General features: G+C 52.6%; 1 pseudogene; it reads left to right on the forward strand.

Annotated features, from left to right (window-relative positions):
• Nucleotides 1–3,548: 3,548 nt before the first annotated feature.
• On the forward strand, nucleotides 3,549–6,110 carry LOC129476743 (testis-specific Y-encoded protein 3-like; annotated as a pseudogene).
• The last annotated feature ends 474 nt before the right edge of the window (nucleotides 6,111–6,584 follow it).

The raw sequence follows: 6,584 nt of genomic DNA on the forward strand, positions 1-6,584 counted from the left end.
AACATAAGCCGGCCATGGTGGCAGACACCTGTAGTTCCAACTACTTGGGAGGCTGAGGCAGGACATTTGCTTGAACCTGTGAGGCTGGGGTCGCAGTGAAGCCAGATCAGGCCACTGCACTCCAGCCTAGGCAACACAGCGAGCCTCTGTTTCAAAAAACAAACAAAACAAAAGATCGCTAAAGTGCTATAAAAACTGAGAAAACGGACAGAATATGTGTGACAGATAACTTGTATGGGGCAGTTGGAAATGAGGTCTCAGTGTACGCTTTTAACTGTTTCACATTTGATTATAAAGAGAAGCAGACAAATCTTATTACTTATGGGGTCACAGACACTTTATAAAGGTGATGAAATTTATGATGATTTTTTCAAGAAAAATTTATATAACGTACATATATATTTTGCTTACTAACTCAGAATGTGCGTCATCAAGAGCTCTTGATAGAGGAGAATGAGTAGTAATATTTTAAGCAGAGAAGAGGAGAAGGGGAGTCCAAACAGAGAAAACGGGGCCTGTCCAAGAGCCTGGAGACACAAAACCTTGTATATTATTGGAATCAAGGTGAATATAACATAATTCAGGGTGACCGGAGCATAGCTGGGAGATGAACCAGTCGTGGCGCGGTGGCTCACGCCTGTAATCCTACACTTTGGGAGGCACAGGCGGGCAGATCACCTGAAGTCAGAATTTCCAGACCAGCCTTGCTAAAATGGCAAAACCCCGTCTCTACCGAAAATACAAACATTACCCAGGTGTGCTGTGGGGGTGCCTGTAGTCGTAGCTACTCAGGAGGCTGAGGCTGGAGAATCAGTTCAACTTGAAGAGAAGAGGTTGCAGTGAGCTGAGATCCCACCATGCAACTCCAACCTGGAAGAGAGATTGAAACTCCATCACAAAAATAAATAAAGAAAAAATAAATAAATAAATAAATAAATAAATAAATAAATAAATAATAAGAAAGAAAAAACAGGCTGGGCTCAGTAGCTCACGCCTATAATCCCAGCACTTTTGGAGGCCAAAGTGGGCAGATCACTAGGAGTTGGGAATTCGAGACCAGACTGAGCAACAGAGAGAACACCATCTCTATTAAAAAAAAGAAAAAAAATTACCAAATAAGTTAGGCACCATGGCGGGGGCCTGTAATCCCAGCTACTTGGAAGGCTGAGGCAGCAGGAGAACCGCTTGGACCCGGGAGGTGGAGTTTGCGGTGAGCCGAGATCGCACCATGGCATTCCAGCCTGGGCAACAAGAGCGAAACTCCACTTCAAAAACGAGCAAAACAAAAATGAAAATAGAAGATAAGTATATATCCAGGGATAAAGTGTGAAGAATCTCCAATGTCAGTCATGTACTTTGTTTACTCAGAGACAACACCAGGATTGATTAAAATAATGCACATCATGTCAACTCTTTTCTACATGTTAGCAAATGTAACTGGAACAGCTAGTACCCATGGAATACTATGTCACATTCTGACTGTAGGCTTTCACTGGCATTCCCTGCAGGTGTTGATTGTGGAGTGCTCAAACCTCAAGCTTATAGCTTCACGAAGGAAAAATTACGTTAGAATGAAACAAAAAGCCCCTCAACCACTACATCAATTGTTTTATTCCTGAATAACTTACAGCAGAATGGCAATCGTCAATGAGCAGACGTGCTTCTCCATCACAGATCCAACTTAGATTCACCTGGGGAGTTTACAAAAACCAGACCGCATGTGATAGAAAGAAAGTGTATCTGGGGAGCTGGTGCCTGCCTTGAGGTGGTGGGCAGCCACATGCACCACGAACCCGTCTTCAGTTCCTTGCGTTTCTGGGCTGAGCCTGTTGGAAACAGGCATCGACAGCAGGGGTGGTTTAATGGCTGTCAATGGCATACAGCTTCTCCGTCCTCCAGGGACGTTCCCAGGGAAACGCGTCCTTCGACTATGTGCTGTGCAGGAAGGGATCTTGGCGCCACGATTCTCCCTTGTGAGTGCTGCGCTTGGCTCCCCTTCCCTACCACGTGGTCCCAGGACTGCTACAAGCAAGCTGCTCTCACAGATGCAGGAATGTGGCCTGGGCTCCCACCCTGTCCCCCATCGCCTGCCTCCTGCCTGACCACTTGCGCCTCCCACTTGGCTCCTCCCCCTACCCAGCCCTTCTGCCCTGCTGAAGCCGGATGACTATCCTCTGCTGCCAGCCATCCTGAATTGGCAGCTCCAAGGATATGGCTCTGGCCCAGAAGGCGGAGATGCCCTGTGGCCTGGGGCATTCACGGAGCCCAGCTGCGAGTGAAGGACCTCCAGCGAGTCCATTGACGGCCCGGGTGTGCTGGGTCCAGGGCTAGGCTGTGCCCGCTGGCCCTCCTTCTGCCACCCTGCGTTGGTCTCCTACGCAACCACCACCTCCAACTCAGCCATTATGTCTTCCACCGTCAGCACCGCCTCCTCTTCCAAGGCCGCCTCCCTGCTCTGTACCCCGGCCGTCCTCTCCAGCAGAGCCTCCAGCCTGAACACAGTGCCCTCTGCGCTGCTCCCACAGACACCGGCCTGCGCGGCCCAGCCCATGCCCCGCACCGCTAGGCTCTGGGGGCCGGCTCCCCAACAGACCCACTCCCTGAAAGCCCCACGGACGTCGCCCTGCTGGAACCTAGTCCCTCACCTACGCGGAACCAGGTTTCCTGAGGAGCCCCTCTGGGCCCGCAGATCCCGCACTGGCCATAGGTCTCGGGTCCCCAGCAGGCTCAACTGCGCACAGGAACTCAGGAGCCAGAGGCCCAGGCCCTGGGCCTGCAGAGCCCCACCAGCAGTCACCGCAGCCGCTGGGTGTGCAAGGCAGTGCACAACAGCGTGCGTGCAGGCCCTCAATGGCCAACCCTGGCGGCTGGCCTCAAGTGTGCCCAGGGCATAGGACAAGAGGCCCTTTGGAATGCTCGTTGGAGTACGGCATACTCAGGGAGGAAGCATGCTACTCGGAGCCTGTATTGGCCTCGCCCTGCGAGAGTGCGAGCTGAGGTTCTGGCCGCTAGAGCAGATCATTTCCACCTCAGCACAAGCAGGCGACTTTCCTCCAACGTCCCCGCCCCTACTCGCTTTCCCCAGACCACCCCTGCCACCCTCGCCCCAGCAACCAGAGAGAGTTCTCTGGATCTGCAGTATTACTTCCTTAGCATCTACCTGGCCTGCCTAACGAAGACAGATGTTGCATGTGTTCACGACACATCGACGTGTTCATGGCTTGCCACACTCAGGATGTCAGGGCACAGGGCTGCCATGCCCACACTTCCAAAGGCCACGCAGCACGCCTGTGCCCGGACGCCGAGCTACCTACCCGGCACAAGCTCCACGGGCTTCCCGGAGGAGGCTTGGGGAGGCGAGGCGGCGGGGGGGAAGGGTATGGGCGGAGCGGGGCTGGAGATGCAGTCCCGCCAGTGGCTGTGCCGCCCAGGGAGACACCCACCGCCCTCCCATTGATTGGCCACGATGGCAGGAAGGCGGTCACATCGGGGCGGCTCCCTGCGCCCTTCGCGCGCAGTCCCTTAGGGGGCGCCTGGAAGCCCCGCGCATGCGTCCTGAGGGCCCGCTGACCCACGGGTGCAATAAAGCCCGTGGCAGGGTTCCTGTGGCTTGGGTCCGGCAGCACAGGCCTCGGTCAGTGGGAGTGCGGAGGAGGGCACCGTCTTCAGGATGGAGGCTCTACAGGAGGGGGCGGCCGGGGTGGAGAGTGAGCAGGCGGCTTTGGGGGAGGAGGCGGTGCTGGTGTTGGACGACATCATGGCGGAGGTGGAGGTGGTGGCCCAGGAGGAGGGCCTCGTGGAGCGGCAGGAGGAGGCCCAGCGGGCACAGCCTGGCGCTGGGCCCATGACCCCAGCGTCTGCACTGGAGGAGCTGCTGGCCGTTCAGGTGGAGCTGGAGCCGGTTAATGCCCAAGCCGGGAAGGCCTTTTCTCGGCAGAGGGAAAAGATGGAGCGGAGGCGCAAGCCCCACCTCGACCGCAGAGGCGCTATCATCCAGAGCGTCCCTGGCTTCTGGGCCAATGTTGTATCCTTCTCAGTGTTTCTTCTGCCTTTCCGGTGGAGAGGTGCTCTAGGGGAGGTGTCAGTAACTTATGGGCAGCTCGGCGTCGATGTGACTATTTGGGAAACAGAGGTGAGTTGCCCCGAACAAATGTGGCTGTGGAAAGCCGGAGCAGGCTTGGGTACTCTTTTCCTGCATGCGGCAGAGAAACCCTTGGTGATGCCGAGCAGCAGACGTTTGGGGCATCTTTTTGAAGAGCAGAAGCGAGTTCAGACCAGAATAGGTTTTTGTGTGAATCAAGCTACTTTGAAGGGAGTGTGATTGCTCCCCCTTGCTAGTCTGCTCTGGGACTGGGCGTCTTCGGCTATAAGCAGATTCTGCCACTCCTCAGACACCAGCAACTCTGCACATCACGCCTCCCCACGTCAGTGCAGTCACCCTCATAATTATACCTGCTCTGCGAACCCAAGAGGCCTTAGTTTAGGGGGAGGGGGAGGCGAAAGGAGGTCATACGTGGATGCAGATCTGAGAAATCCCGTACCCCAGCCTCTGGGTGCTCTTAGGCCTTCTTCCCTGTTGCTCGTAGCTTTTCCTTCCATGGCATGTAAAGGCTCTTTGACCTAAATCAGATTGCAAACCACCCCCAGATGTCAGCCCTGATCACTGAGCAAGATGAAGACATGCTGAGCTACATGATCAACTTGGAGGTGAGGCCAGGAAGACTGAGGTTAGAGGGTTTAGCGGGGGAGGGTAAGGGAAATAATTCATTCCTGTAAGCAACAGTGGGCACCTCACCCAAAAAGGTATTTAAGCTTTCTGCACCTTGTCCTGACAGGTGGAAGAAGTGAAGCATCCCGTTCATCTCTGCAAGATCATGTTGTTCTTTCAGAGTAACCCCTATTTCCAGAATAAAGTGATTACCAAGGAATATCTCGTGAACATCACAGGTGCCAGGTGGCTCCCAGGATGGGTAGTGTAAGGAAGATGTGGGTGGATCATTGCCACGGTGATCCAGCCCCCTTCCCACAAAACCTCCTGTCTCTGTAGAATACAGGGCTTCTCATTCCACTCCAGTTCAGTGGTATCCGGATTATGAAGTTGAGGCCTATCGCCGCAGACACCACGACAGCAGCCTTAACTTCTTCAACTGGTTTTCTGACCACAACTTCGCAGGGTCTAATAGGATTGCTGAGGTGGGTCCTCACTGGGAAACATCAGGAATGACCCTGGTGTGTTCCCAGCTGCTTGGGTCACCAGTCTGAGCCCTGATGAGGCCTTTCCCGATTGATTCCCCTGACAGATCCTATGTAAGGACGTGTGGCGCAATCCCCTGCGATACTACCAGAGGATGAAGCCACCTGAAGAGGGAACAGAGATTTCAGGTGAGCCGTTCAGTTGGAACTGGAGCTGTTTGATGCCCAGGAGAAGGGGTGGACACACCTGCCTATTCAGGGAGCCTGGGCGCTCATTTCAGAAATGTAGACGTTGAGGCTCCTTTCCTACATGTAGAAATTCCTTGAGAGGAAGACAGAGAGCGACAGAATCCAGGACATTCACGGCATTGGGCTGCAAAAGGCACATTTAGAGACTGCACTGCAAAGCAGGTTATAGCTGTGGAGTCTTAAGCCCAGGGGAGCGTAGTCCATTTCCAGAATCACTGAGAAGTAAAGCTGAAAATCATTCACTTCAATATGTGGCCCTTGATTCCATGGCTATCAACCCCACCAGCACTCATCCAACAAACCCCATAAGATTGGGCTCCCTCAATGTGCCTCGTGGTCATCCTTGCCCCAGACCACAAAGGACTCTTTAGATTGATGGAATTCCTTAAGCTATTGCCCCATGAGATTTCTGTGTGCTTTTAGTGTACAATGCATCTTGTTAGCCGACTCCCCTCACAGAGAATACTGGGAAAGGGAAAGGTATTGCAGAGAACAATTGGTAACACATGGTAGGAGGAAGTTTAAGCGATCACAAATAGGGAAGGGATATCCTTTTCTCAGCGGGCCCTACAATTGAAACATTTCAAAGTATGGCTCAGAGAAGTGCATTTTGACATGCATTTGTGTTTCTCTAGGGGACTCCCAGATGCTGAGTTGAATATGATGGAGCATCGGACTTTACCTAAAACAGCAGAACTCCTGAAAACTTACTACTGTATGCAGGATGTCAGTAATCACGGTCTTATGCACGGGAACTAAAGGAAAAACAGATCCAGTCACAAAAAATCAGACAGGCAGGGGGGTAAACTTGGATTGTATGGAGTGAAAAATAAACATTCTCAAGGATGTGTGACTCTGTGTTTGTGTGTGTGTGTGTGTGTGTGTTTGTGTGTGTGTGTGTGTTTTTCCCCTGGATTCAGGTGTCATAAGGAATTGATCAATCAGTATGCTTTATTTTCTTCATGGAAATGACCAGTGTGTGTTGGAGCTTGGCCTCTAAATTTGTAGAGTGAATGGGTGTGGAATGTGTTGGGATTCTTTCTACAGGACATAGTTCGGGAGGTAAAAGCAAAAGACAGCTTGGTTGGAGGCTTGCTTCGTCCTGTAGAAGCAGAGGTAATTCAAGGAAAGGGGTTAATGGG

Source organism: Symphalangus syndactylus, chromosome Y, assembly GCF_028878055.3.
Source record: "Symphalangus syndactylus isolate Jambi chromosome Y, NHGRI_mSymSyn1-v2.1_pri, whole genome shotgun sequence".
Classification (NCBI taxonomy): domain Eukaryota; kingdom Metazoa; phylum Chordata; class Mammalia; order Primates; family Hylobatidae; genus Symphalangus; species Symphalangus syndactylus.